Genomic DNA, 13,922 nt, shown 5'->3' with positions numbered 1-13,922 from the left:
GAGAGCTTTTCATCTTCCCCATCTCCTCCTTGCAGTCATAACCAAGCCCGACTCTTGTCTCCTCTGCCTTCACAGCCATGAACTGCTCAGACCAGCAGTAGCAGCCCCAAGATGCTTTTCCCCATGAATAGACTTTTCTCAACTTGTAGGGTTTTTAAAATTTCTTTTAACCTACTGAAAAATTTGTTGTGGATCTTATAGTGAAAAGGAGATTTTTGTAGTCACCGGACAAGCACTGGGAATAAAAGTGTTGAGAGTAACCCAGTCATTTTAACAAAGAAGCAGTTTAATAGGTTTTAGAAAAAATAAATTGGTTATGGCAAGATCAGCATTGCTTGTTTTTGCAGCATCAAAACTTTTTCTACATCAGCTGGGTTGAAAGGGAACGTTTCCTAACAGTACTGCTAAGCCAGCTTTCGGGGGTAGACATGTTCTAGGAGCACGGGGAGTACTGAGTTATGTGCTGCTTAAAACCCATTCAGACTGATGGTGAAAATTTCAGTATGGGTTTTTCTCAGTCAGGGTGGCACCGGACTCTTGATTCTCAAGTTGAGGCAACATCCTACTGCAGTCCTTTTTCAATTTCTGGGCCATGTCTGCAGCCAGGGTACACCAGCATAACCTGGGCTCTGGATTGCCTCCTTTAACTGCAGTGCTTTAAAGACATTCGCCATCCAGATCAACACCAGCTGAAATTCAGATATATTTGACCTTCATTCCATAGCACTTTGGAAACTGAATAATAAATGTGAAGCGAATTCTGCCCTCCAGATATCAGATTATTTTTCTTTGCATCCTTTGAAAAATGTTTGTTATCTTATTTTAAGCCTCTCCTGCCGAGGGGAGAGCAGGGGTGGGGGTGGAGGGTGGAGGCATGTGGAAAGTAGGAAGGAGGACAGTGTACTCTAAAAGGAAAAAGCTATGTGGAAAGCTTTGGTGCTAATGGATCGGATCTGTTAGCAGACTAACGTATATAATGCATTGTTGGACAAAACATTAAATGCTTAAAAGTAGTTTGTGACAACTTAGGTTTTTATCATTGCTTGCACACTGCTCTGGGGGAATATGTAGCAAAAGACAAGCTCCCAGACTGAAGAGTTTATAGTCTTAAATGTGCAATTCTGCAGGCAGCTTGGTGAAGTTAATAGATCTCTGCAAGGCAGAGTCAGGGCCTCGCAAGGATGGGCTGACCCCTCCGGATAACAGCACAACTCCTTTCTGAGGGGAGGAAGTGGAACAGCTTAGGAAAAGTATGCACTTAGTCCTTGTAATTTTCATCACAGATAACTGTGCAGAACAGGTGTGGTGTTGGACAGGTCATACAGGAGTCTTTGGAAAAGCCCCCCCAAATGAAAGGGAAACAGCTCCTGTAAAAGACAGATACTTTTTTTTTTTTTTTAATTGAATAAAATGTATAAATCTGTCAAGCCGGTTGTTTTTGAAAGTTTAATAAGAGGAGAAGCAGGAGTAGGTGCATGTTAGTGAAGAATACTTACAAATACCTTGTGCAGAAGAGAGACCCAAAGTCCTCTGTTGTGTGTGTGTGTGTATGTAAATGCACATAGGTTTTTTTCTATCAGTTTTTATAGGTAGATGTCAAAGCGTTTAACAAGAACGAAATGCAATCCCTAGTATATACAGCAGGGGAAGTAGGATGCAGTCGGTGACATGGTCTACCCACAGGCGAATGGCAGAGCCAGAATAAACAGGTATCCTTATCCATTTTATGCTAGGTCACAGTGCATCCAGCTGAGAGCTGTGTGGACGTGTGTTAGTCTGCATCAACAGAAAATCTGTACAATGTACTTAAGTGAAAGTAAATGTACGCTAAATGCACTTACCAGTCTCTTATTTGTGAACAGGACTTCAGTAAGGTTTCCTCATTGTGATAAGCTTGCATGATCTGATAAAGGTTTCTGTATCCAAGATTGAAGGGTCTCCTAATGGCAGCTTCCCATTAGGAATGAAAAATAGCTCATCTGTTTTGTGCCCTGTCCCTTGGGAAAGGTGATGCTTAGAGCAGCCAAGGCGCTGTTCCCTGCCATCCTGGCTCCACGGCATTGACAAGCCAGCATGTCCCTTCATCAAAGTGCAAAGCTTTTCTAAAGACTGTGCCAATTTCAATGAATTCCTTATTGGGACAGGTTCTTTAGGGATTTCTGTCTGAAGCCAGATGGTCAGGGAGAAAAGCAAACAAAAAGAAACCTTTCCTAACACATTCTGCACTGTGATTATTAGAAGATGCTCATAGGGAGTGGAGAACCCCATTCATGTATGTGGTGCCATGTTCTGACCAGGCACTTAAATGTTAACTTCTTGCTTTCTAGATAACTGCACTGATTGTGGAGCTGTTGAATCCTCTGTGTGGGTGGGTCTCTCTTCTGTTTTCTAGGGGAAGAATCTTTGAAACATCTCATTTTCTTCCCGGTCAGCAAGAGGTGGAAATGCTGACTACAGCCTGTCTCCAGCAAATTCCTGGAGCAGCAAAACTGCTTTCAACTTCTGGCATCTGTATTTTGGTTGTCTGGTATTTTTGGTATTCTGCTGCCAGCTAAAATCACATTTATTGCAGTAGACCTTTAGCAGAGAGGTGATTGAGGTTTCAGTTCAGACTGTTAGAGTGCATGTTCAATGGTATAGAGTAGACAATGTGAAAGTACAATGCAAAATTTTTTTTTGGCAAAAATGCCATCTGATCATCTGGCATACCTGTTGCAGGTGTGTCCATCCCTCTGTTAATGTCCCTGTTGAATGCCCCTGCCTTCTGCATTTACCTTTCCCAAGAGGCGTGCATCCACCTCCTCTGGTTCTGGCTACGTGGCATTATTTTGCATCAGTGACACATCAGAGGGCTGTTGGGACGCCGAGTGCTGAACACTCAGCTGTCAAGAACATCGATCTTTCTGCTGAGCCAGACCAAATTTAATTAGCTGATTTTAACATTCCTCTTCATCCTGCGGGTGGGTAGAATTGATGCTGGCTGGAGCCTCATTTCCACAGCTCATTTAGTGTAACTAATTATTGCATGTAAGTGAATGGTACACTCTGCTGACAGCCTCTGCAGTAAGGTGTAGCAGTTACTTTCCATTTATTTGCTGTCAGAACCATCTGAAACCTTCCCCCTTCAAGGCAGCAAAATCTTTCAGTTCTTGCTGGATGTTAACTGGGCAAACTGGTAGAAAGCTGTAGTTAGCACAGCCCCATGCCAGTGACATGGTGCAGGCAGGGAGACTAACTCAGTGTCAAAGAATGGGAGTTCAGGCTTGGAAATGGGAAAAGCCTGAACTGCTCTCCAGCTTAAGGTTAGTCCCCTTTATGTCTATGCATTATGATTCTCTCTAATTGCATACTTGCATCCTATTTTTTATCATTACCTTAATACTATGCTTCTTCTAAACTTTGTTTTAGTCATGTATTTCTCACTAAGCTAGTTCCTGGAAATGCCTGGCCTGTTCTTGCTGAAGCTTTGAAACAACTCCCAAACAAAAGCATTAGCTTGAGTCAGATATCATATATGGGGAATTAATTTCTGAACAATTAAAAACAGTAGTCACAAGCATCTGAGAGGTCAGAAACTGTGCAGCCTTAAATATAGGTGATAGTACCAGTTGTCCCCATAATACTTAGGGGATTCTCAAAGACACATGTGGCAAGGAGGCCCCTTTCTCCCTCATTGCAGCCACTTCAGTGTCTGTCTGCTACTTGTATCTGTAATGTTTTCCCTGGTGGGCTCTGATCAAAGACTTTCAATAAGGAGAGAGTCTGTGTAGCAGGACATGCAGAAGAGGTTATTTCAACAGGCTAACTGCATTTGGTGTCCAAGCATTTCTTACTGAGTAAAGAGGGTCACAAAAGGGGTAGTACTGTCTGTGGTAACCTTTGCTATTGTATTGGTTTTGTGTGGCAAGGTTTTGGTAGCGGGGGGGGTTACAGGGGTGGCTTCTGTAAGAAGCTGCTGGAAGCTTCCTCTGTGTTCGAGAGAGCCCATACCAGCCGGCTCTAAGACGGACCCGCCGCCGGCCAAGGCCGAGCCAATCAGCAATAGTGGTAACGCCTCTGTGATAACATTTTTAAGAAGGAAAAAAGTTGGGACGGCGGTATTGGGCAGCCGGAGAGAGGAGTGAGAACATGTAAGAGAAACAACCCTGTAGACACCAAGGTCAGTGAAGAAGGAGGGGGAGGTGATGCTCCAGGCGCCGGAGCAGAGATCCCCCTGCAGCCCGTGGTGAAGACCATGGTGAGGCAGGCTGTCCCCCTGCAGTCTATGGAGGTCCACGGTGGAGCAGATATCCACCTGCAGCCCGTGGAGGACCCCATGCCAGAGCAGGTGGGTTCCCGAAGGAGGCTGTGACCCCGTGGGAACCCCACGCTGGAGCAGGCTCCTGGCAGGACCTGCGGATCTGTGGAGAGAGGAGCCCACAGAGCAGGTTTTCTGGCAGGACTTGTGACCCCGTGGGGGGCCCACGCTGGAGCAGTCTGTGCCTGAAGGACTGCACACCGTGGAAAGGACCCATGCTGGAGCAGTTCGTGAAGAACTGCAGCCCGTGGGAAGGACCCATGTTGGAGAAGTTCGTGGAGGACTGTCTCCCGTGGGTGGGACCCCACGCTGGAGCAGGGGAAGAGCGTGATGAGTCCTCCCCCTGAGGCGGATGAAGCGGCAGAAAATAACGTGTGATGAACTGACCGTAAACCCCATCCCCGTCCCCCTGTGCCGCTGGGGGGTTGGTAGAGAATCCGGGAGTGAAGTTGTGCCCGGGAAGAAGGGAGGGGTGGAGGGAAGGTGTTCTGAGATTTGGTTTTATTTCTCATTACCCTACTCTGGTTGATTTGTAATAAATCAAGTTAATTTTCCCCAAACTGAGTCTGTTTTGCCCGTGACGGTAATTGGTGAGTGATCTCTCCTGTCCTTATCTCGACCCATAAGCTCTTTGTTATATTTTCTCTCCCCTGTCCAGCTGAGAAGGAGGGGGAGTGATAGAACGGCTCTGGTGGGCACCTGGCGTCCAGCCAGGGTTAACCCATCACAGCTATTTATCCCAGATAAACTGGAGAAGACTTAAGACCCTCCGCTATATGAGTAAGGCAAGAAAAACAGTTTTAAGAAGCAATTGGAGTAGTTCTCTGCATTGGTATCTTCAGCTGCTCTGAAATGCCATACTAGGAAGTCAGTGGGGGGGCTCTTGCTCTTCTTCCATTACTTTCTGGGCATCTTTGCAACCACTTTCCTTGTTCCTGCTTGAGATCCTCCCACATCAGAGACTGTGCATACAGCAGCCCTGCCAGGTCTCCCAGTGGGGGGAGTCTGGCTTGAGTGTGCTGTGCTCTGTTTGCCTTCCCTGATGGGTGGCTTTTTGGAGCCATTGCCAGCTTTTCTTAGGGCAGGCCTAGGGATTAAGCAGCTCCTTGGTGGTCTCAAAGCAGGCTGGACATAACAGGGGATCTGAATTAATGTGCCTCAAGTTAGCCTTGGGAAATAAAGCTGAGAGAAAAGGGCTTGGACGTAAGTGTGCGCATACGCAGCATCTTGTAGTCCTTATAGTGTTGACTTTATGCTAAATTCACTGAATAGAGACTAAATAGAGTGCGTATTTCTCTATTTCTTTATAGGAACAGAGAGTTTCCCTTGTTTAACAACAGACACAGCATCCTATCATCTGCTTAAACAGGTATGACCTTTTTACTTGTTAGCGTAGTTTCACAAAGAGACTGCTTCAACAGACCAAGGAGGCTTGAGACAAGAGCACAAAGAAAACTCCTCTAGCTCCTGGAACACTGTTTTTCTTGGATTAGTTCCTGCTTCTGTAATCCTTCTTGGTTTTTATTTTAAAAGCCTCCTGTGTCTGATGGGAGCCACCATACCCATTGTCAAAGCAGCTGTCTTCCTGCTTTTGGCTTAGCAAGAGCCTGCTTACAGCTCTGGGTGGAAAGGGCCTAGGATGGTGTTGACAGAAAAGCAGAGCATCTGAGAGAGGTGACAGCGTTGCTGCATGCTGCTCTGGTTTGTCATGTCCTGCCAGTGCAGTGAGTTGTACCACAGAAAAGACGAAAACAGTTTGGCAAAGTAAGGATAAGCATAATACTGCCTCATCTCAGAATCAAAAACGATTGGGTTAGATCAAAGAAATGCACTTTTTCTCCTTTTTGGGAAAGAGAAAACTTTCAGGAACCCCTGTCTCAGAAGACTAAAAACACGTGTTAGGAGAGAACCTGTGCTGCCTCTGTCATGTAGATGAGCAGATATTGTTTGCCAGTATTTCTGTATGCACATGTATTCATTTCAGTTTGATTTGCAAGTGAACACAGTTTCTGTTCTCACAAGCGTGAGTTGAAATGCTAAAGATGGACAACTGAACTTCAGCAAATGGAAATGGAGTTTGATTGAAAGACTACATATGAAGTGTAAGGAAGAAGTGCAGGAGGGCAGAGTGAGTAGGGTGGCAAAGTGCCCAAGTTTCTACTGTTGTAACTTTGCTTGGGCAGGGCAGGGTGAAATACTGCCATTCTTTTTGGGTAAAGTGCTGTGTTCACTCTGGCCATACAACACAAGCGAAACAAGAGCATTTCAGTGAGCTCAGGTGATGCTTGTAGAAGCTCATGGAGAGTGAGAAGTAAGGCATAATGGGATAGGGGTCCCCTTCCCAGGATCTCCTCTTAGCTCAGCAAGCTAGAGGAGGTTCAGAGTCTGCATCCTTTGAGGAGTAGCATGAACACACACATGCAAAGAGGTTTTATTCAGCTGGTAAAAGTTACCTCCTCTGTGTTGTCATTAATAAAAAGGTGCTGGTTTATGCCAGTTTAGGACATGTGCGTTCTGTGAGATTATACTTAAGGAGTGAGAAAAATCAATCTCCCCTATTCTCCTCAAGTAGTCTGTGCCATGCTTCTGAGGCTGGCAAGGTACTTAATGATGAAAAAATGGAAAGATCAAGCACAGCTTTGAAGGAAGGCAAGCTGATACTACAGAATGAAAAAAAAAATGTAATAGCGTATGATCTGGGATCTGTGTGTACATGCACATGTGCACTTGTATGTGTAAGCATATGTATTGGGTACAAGGCTGATTTTGGACTTCTTGAGCTTTTCTAAGTCCATAAATCTATCTATTTCCTGACCAGCCCCTAGTTTCCTTCTGCATGCAGTCTCTCCTGGCTCCATGAATTTGAAGGAAATGGAAATCAAGAATCAAATTTGGCCCTCTAGGTTTTTAGGCTGTATAAAGCACACACACAAGTACCAAGGTGTTCACTTTTCATCCGTGAACTTTTCTCTCTTGCAAGCCATGGCAGCAAAGACCTGCCATAGGCTGTGAGAGTCAGGCTGGCACACACAGCCTTTCTCTCTCCTGTCCCTGAGAGACATGCTGCTGTTGTGCCTGAGGTTTAGGGTGTCTTTTGTTGTTGCACTAAACTTCAGTGCTACTCCTCCTCTTGGAAAGTGTGGCACAAGCAGCCCAGCAGTTTGGGAAGGAGCGTTCGCCTTCTGGACGGTGAACTGTGGGAGGGCAGGAGCTGGTCCAGCCCTGGCCTTCACTCACATCAGGCTCCCTGGGGGCAGCCAGCACATACAGCAACCCAGCGTGCTTGCAGGCTGGCTCCCTGCCAGCGTCTGCCAGGGCGGAGGGCAGCATAAGGCTGCTTACGGTGATCCTGCACGCTTCAGGAATTTTCCCATGGCCCCAGAATACCCTTGCAGCAGCGTGTAAGTACTAAATGAAGGATTAAATTAGCCTCTAAGACTTAAAGTAACGGGCAGTTTTATTGCATTCACCATTTCCCCATTGATAATATTCCACTGGTGATAAAGTAAATTCTCAAACGTCTACTGTGCACAGCTTAAGTTGTCTCTGCAGGTCCCATCTTTAACTGGCAGGCCTAAATTATTGCTCTTGAAATAAAGAGTATATCTGTGGAGTGCCCCATAGCCTCTTGGTGCTGCTGGGATGCCACAGACAGTTTAAGAAGTGGGCAAGTCTGAAATGAAAAGAGAGGGAAACAATCGTATGTCAGAACTAGCATTTTCTACACAGGGTCACTGCATCAGTGGTTAGGAGATTAAAACAAGGTCTTGCGGGCATTGCTGTCTGTCCTGTGTCCCTTCATCTCTGTAGTGACTAAAAGTAACAGTGAAAACTAGCAGTGGAAATAATGTGCTGCGTGTGGGTGACAGGGCAAAGTTGTGATAAAGGAGGTAGGGGCTCAGGAAAAGGAGGCTGGCGCGTTTCCTCCTGTGTAACAGCATCCATCCCCCAAGGCTGGGCTGTTGGATGAGGAGGTGGCATAACAGAACCAGCAAGGTGACACAGAGGGCTACAGGGATGGGTCATAAAGCTCACATCCCTCTGAGCTGGGGTGTCAGTACAGCCTGTTTGCAGCATTTGGAGTTGAAGGCTCAGCTTTGGAAGCTTTACAGCATTCTCTGACAGTGTGGTTTTGCTTCTGATGCTTCTGGGGTGCTGCAGTGACTCTTCACACTGGTCACTGGGCCCTGTGATTCCCTGTGCACTGTGAACAAACTCAGCGTCTCCTGACAGAAGCTTTTCACTGTGCTGTCTCTGTGCGTGAGCTGGTTCTAGGAAGGTACTCCACAACAGGAAGGTACCAAGACAATTTGCTCACCTGGACTCTGCCTAGGCTGGTGTGGGGCTGTTTCTGAGCAGGATGGAGAACTCTAACACCCTCCAAAGGCTCTGTCATGTTGAGATTCCTAATAATTTTGAGTAGCCTTTTAAGTATAAGCATTACTTGCACTTCTTTTTCTACTATGAATCTACTGATGCTCAGAAGGAGAGGCACATAGACTGGGTCGGTGTTTGGCAGCAGGCATACTGAGCAGAGGCTTGAGGACAGCATGGGGCCAAGCTGAACCTGCGATGTGCTCAGGGAGAACATTTGTGTGTCGATGTTTTGTTCGATTAGGTTGGAACCTCTTCAGATACAAGCGCAGCTTAGATGAATTCTGTAGAGAGCTAAGTGCGCTTTAAATGACTGCACTTTAAATACACCGTAGCTTGTATTTCAGGCTTAGAAATTTCCCTCACCGCTGGCTGGAAGTTGACATTGTACAGAAAGATGTCAGTAAGCAATGATAACAGTTTTTAGGAAAAGGGATGTGAATTGATATCTACTAGAATGATTTCTTGTAGTATCTACAGATGAAATGTCTTGATTTCTGGAGAGTCAAAAACTCTAGAGATGTTGTTCTCTTTTTTCATTTTGCTTACTTTGTTTTTTTTCTCAATGATCTTTGTAGCACTAGGCAAAGATTGTATGTGGTCAGAGTGCAAGATATAGCTTAGTGGTGTTATTGGCATTGTCTTTTCTTTTCCCATGCAGCCAGCTTGAGTGTCTCCTGTGTGGCATTAGGAGGGTTGCAAGGAGGCATACCCACCTGGGTGGTTCTGACACAGGGCTGAAGGAGGCTCTTGGCATGCCTGCTGTCACTGCGGCATCCACTCCTCCTTCATCAACCTCCCTCTTAAAAATAGTCTTCTGCCAACCAGTAGGCTCTTCTGCAATCTTACTTGCAAGAAACCTTTAACTTCCAGCTAAACTTATCAATGGCCACAGGGTTCTTGTACCAAACTAGCCCTTGGTTTTTCCTCCTTTGTGTTTATCCCTTATCATCAGTCTACCTCTTTCCTCCTTTGAAAGGAGGGCTGTCATCGATTTTATAATCAACCTGTCTCTTTCCTCCTTTCTTCTGATTATCTTAATAGCCATTATCTGCACCTTCTTTTGTTTGAAAACACCTGTTTTGAACATAAGCCGTAAAAGCAGAACACTGTGTTACTTGTATTTATCAACTATCAAAGGTAGCATTCGCTGCATTTTGAAAGGATTCAGGAGTGGTTGTTAAGCAATGGAAAGGAAGGAGAATGTCCCCTGTCACTAGTAAATCATGATGATGATGATGGTGGTGTTAGTAATAATCCTACCTAGCAGCCTGAGTCACTAGTAGGTGCTTAAAACTTGTTTGCAGCCAGGAAGCAAGATTGTTCAGGCAGGAATTGACAGGCAGAGGTTATATGACTTGCTGCAGCTTTTTAGCAAGCATCTCCCCAACTCCTTGGATCTAAGAGGTGGGCCAGAGGGGCCAGGAGGGGAGAGGAAGAGGGAAATGTCATTCTTCCTTTCCCCTCTGTAGTGATGAGCAAAGGAGCTTAATTTTGAGGAAGAGATTGGTAAGTAAGGGAAACACCATTTTGTATGTTGCAACTCATGCCTGATGCTTTTTTCAGGATCAGCAGCCAACCCCAATACTGAGATTTTCCATTCTTGTGCAGTACTTAAGTGACTTTATAGAAGGGCAAAATTAAGCAAGGTGAAGGTGAGTTAACAAGCTGATTTTTGGTTTTGTGAAGACTTACTGCAGTTGAGAAGTATATTTTCTTTTGCATCTCCAACATAATACTTCCTGTAGCTCAAGAACCAGTCTAGTGTGCTGATGTTGAATTCTCACAACCGTGAGTTTTGTCTCCTGAATCACATGGAGGGAAAGAAAACTCATCACCACGGAGGAGAAGCTCAATTCCCCTAAAGGCAGTTGAATTTTTGGCATGAACATCCTTTTGAAAACATACCATCTTGCTAAGGATTATAGCTTTATGGCTATATGAAAAAGGAATTGCCCACACTTCTAAAAATTGTAGTTTCGGTTTTGAAAGGTATACGGTCCTTGCCATGTTGTTCATGTGTCAGCCCTTCATTTACAGGAACTGGAGGGCAACTCTGTGTCAGTCAGATTATGCCATCCATCAGGGTGCTACTGTGCTGGTGACCTGCTCAAAAAGGCCTTGTATCACTTGCCTCCTCCAGTGGTCTGACCTACCAGATGTGCCCTGTTTATCTTCACAGCAAACCCTGCTGCTATTTAAAACCACCTTTGTCCATGGCATCCTACTGCAGAGTTCTGAACTTTCCTGTGAAGCATCTGGTTCTGGCTGGTGTCAGGGCTGAGGTACAGCACACAAGGATGTGCCTCCGCCTGTCAGCACTGAGGGGGGGCTGGTAGTCAGTGCTGCCTGTGAAGCGCTTGTGGAAGAAATTATCCCCTTCCCACTTGATAACTGTAAATGGCTTTGTAGTGCGAGTCACCAAATGCCTAAGCATTACAACCCTTTACGTTCAGTGCTGGGAAACCTGATGCTCAGAGTTAAGCCTGAGTTATGTGTATTTAAGCAGTTCTGTTAGTAAAGATGCTTTTGAAAGAGATAGTGGGAGTAATGGGAGTGCTGTGAGCGTTCTCCATGAGAGGAGTTTGAGAGAGGCATAGATTCGTTTGTATTGAGGAGCGAAGCTTACGAGAAGAACAGATGTTTGAATTGTAATGTTCTTTCTAGCATAGTTGATGAAAGAAAACTCTTCGTAATTGTGACCAAAAATTACTCTAGTTGTCATCCTTCAGATGAGTAATTTTTTTCCCTCATTTTTAATCCCTCTGAGACTTCGGTCCCTTCTGAAGCAGGAAGTTATAATTCAGTCTGGTCTCTGGCCATGACATGTTGGGCAGCTGGAATGATTACGCAGGGAGAGGGATATAATATGCTGTGGGATTAATGTGCAAGTGAGGTCATCACATGAAAAGGGAGATCCTGACATTACAGACACAACTTGTTCTCTTTATTGTTTTCCAAATCATCCTCGAATTCTAAATCAGAAGGCTTCAGGATGTTTTTGTGATAAAATTGTAAGATCGCCTGTTGTTTTGTCTTTTGCCATGTCGGTGTGGGATATCTGGCGTAGATTGGAAGGCACTTTGATCAGTAGTCCTTTGTTAACAAGTAATTAATAACGTTATCTGTACCCACATCTGTAAGATTTTTCAGCAGCATATTCATAATAATAACTCCCTGGTATCCTTATTTTAGTTATGACTTCTTTTGTAGGAAAAAACAAAATTGCTTGCTTATACAATTACTCTTGCATCAGTTTTGCTGCTAAGAATCGTAAGAACACAGAAGAATTATATTTCCATTTTATGAGTGTAATGAAAACAGCATTGGACGTAACAGTATCAAGTCTAGTGTTAATGGCGGCATTCCTGGGAACTAGATACTGTGTGCAACAGCTTTTGCTATGATTCTTGTTAATGCTCCGTGATTCATTGCTGTAGCTACCATAATATTAGTAACTAGGTGTCCAAGTCTGGATTAGATCACTGTTGTGTTAGATGATGTGTGCTCAAACAGCAGAGTTGTTCCAGACCCCGAAGAGCTTACAGACAAATCTATGAAGAGGCGTGGAGGTGTAAGCAGCCAGACAGCACGCTGGTGAGACCACATTTGTCAGGGTAATTAGTAGCTCCGTAGTTGATGCTGGGAAATTGTAGATGGAAAACCATACTCACATGATGCAGTTCACCTAGGGTGTATCAGTATGGAAGCACATACATTATGCAGCTAACAAGGGATCTAATCCTATTTTACTTGGTTTTTTTGACTTAAAATCCAGTGTATTATGAGTTGTAAAACACATGAGGCCAGCTTCATCTCTGGTCTGTCTCTGCTGTTTTAGCATGTTTTCCATTGGGAGTATTTGTGTCTCTAATACAGCAGAAGTCCAGTTACTAATGCAGCTCCATGTTTCTGCATATTGGCCAGTGTAGCAAGTAACAGAAATGGACAAAATAGTTCAGCTCCATTAAAAACTAATCTAAACGTTGGCCTTAAGATGGAATAAGATACCCCCTGGCCCCCTTTTTCCCCCAGGTTCTGAATGTTTACATAACTGGCTTCAGCTAGCAATAAACCCACCAAATTAAGATGAGAAGAACTATTCTTTTCTGGCCTGAGTGAGGAGGATCTGGTAAAGTCATGAAAGTGCCTTCTCTCGCAATCTGAAATACACCTTTCAGAGCAAATCTGTACTTTGAAATGTCTGAAGTCAGGTCTTCCTCTTGGTTTGTGTTCAGCTCACTGCTGGAAATGGTGTTGCCAATTAAACTATTTTGTAAATTAAAATAATTGGTATTATTTGTCAGTGTGGGGTGCTATGCAGCATTGGCTCTCTGCTCACAGCTCGTGACCTTTTCCACCGCATGTTTTGTGTTTGTGTGGTGGGGTTTTGGTAGCAGGGGAGGGGCTGCAGAGGTGGCACCTGTGAGAAGCTGCTCGAAGCTTCCCTGGCTCCAAGTCGGACCCATCTCTGGCCCAGGCCGACCCAATCAGTGACAGTGGTAGCACCTCTGGGATAACATATTTAAGAAGGGGAACCAGTAGTGGGTAGAGGGATTAGAACATGAGAGGAACCCCTCTGCAGATACTGAGGTTAGTGAAGGAGGGGAGGAAGGGCGCCTGAGGAGGTCGATGCCCCTGCAGCCCATGGTGAGATGGCAGGCTGTCCCGCTGCAGCCCATGGAGGTGAGTGGGGGAGCAGATACCCACCTGCAGCCCATGGAGGACCCCATGCCGGAGCAGGGGGATGCCCCTGAAGATGGCCATCCCTCCATGGGAAAGCCCACGCTGGAGCAGCCTGTGCCTGAAGATTGGCCTGCAGAAAGGACCCACGCCAGGGAAGTTTGTGAGGAACTGCAGCCCGTGGGAAGGACTCAGGTTGGAGAAGTTCATGAAGGACTGTCCCATGGGAGCGACCCCACGGTGGAGCAAGGGAAGAGTGAGGAGTCCTCCCCCTGAGGAGGAGGGAGCAGCAGAGACAAGGTGTGGGGAGCTGACCCCAACCCCCATTCCCCGTCCCCCTGCGCCACTGGGGGGAGGAGGTAGAGAGAACTGGGAGTGGAGTTGAGGCGGGAAGGAGGGAGGGGTGGGGGGAAGGTGTTCTAAGGTTTGGGTTTTACTTCTCATTATCCTTATTTTGTTTTGATTTGTAGTAAATTAAGTTGATTTTGTTTTTTCCCCAAGGTGAGTCTGTCTTTTGCCCGTGACCATAAGTCATGAGTGATCCCTCCCTGTCCTTGTCTCGACCCAT

At 45.5% G+C, this 13,922-nt stretch overlaps 1 protein-coding gene across 50 annotated transcripts in view; it reads left to right on the top strand.

Moving 5' to 3' along the window:
• The window catches only part of MAP2 (microtubule associated protein 2), a 239,330-nt gene that overhangs the window by 129,089 nt on the left and 96,319 nt on the right, over window positions 1-13,922 (top strand). For 42 of the 50 annotated variants that reach the window (XM_052791910.1, XM_052791908.1, XM_052791906.1 and 39 more), the window contains one exon: window positions 5,608-5,666. The exons of 7 other annotated variants lie outside the window; for them this stretch is intronic. The gene's annotated coding sequence lies outside the window, so the exon portion shown is untranslated. Of the gene's footprint in view, window positions 1-2,773; window positions 2,961-5,607; window positions 5,667-13,922 lie in introns of those variants that run through there. One more of the 50 variants, XM_052791912.1, reaches the window with a different exon arrangement.

The sequence above is a fragment of the Harpia harpyja genome, chromosome 7, assembly GCF_026419915.1.
Source record: "Harpia harpyja isolate bHarHar1 chromosome 7, bHarHar1 primary haplotype, whole genome shotgun sequence".
NCBI classification, from domain to species: domain Eukaryota; kingdom Metazoa; phylum Chordata; class Aves; order Accipitriformes; family Accipitridae; genus Harpia; species Harpia harpyja.
The sequence above is the reverse complement of the archived record's forward strand: the minus strand, read 5'-3'. Positions and strand labels throughout refer to the sequence as shown.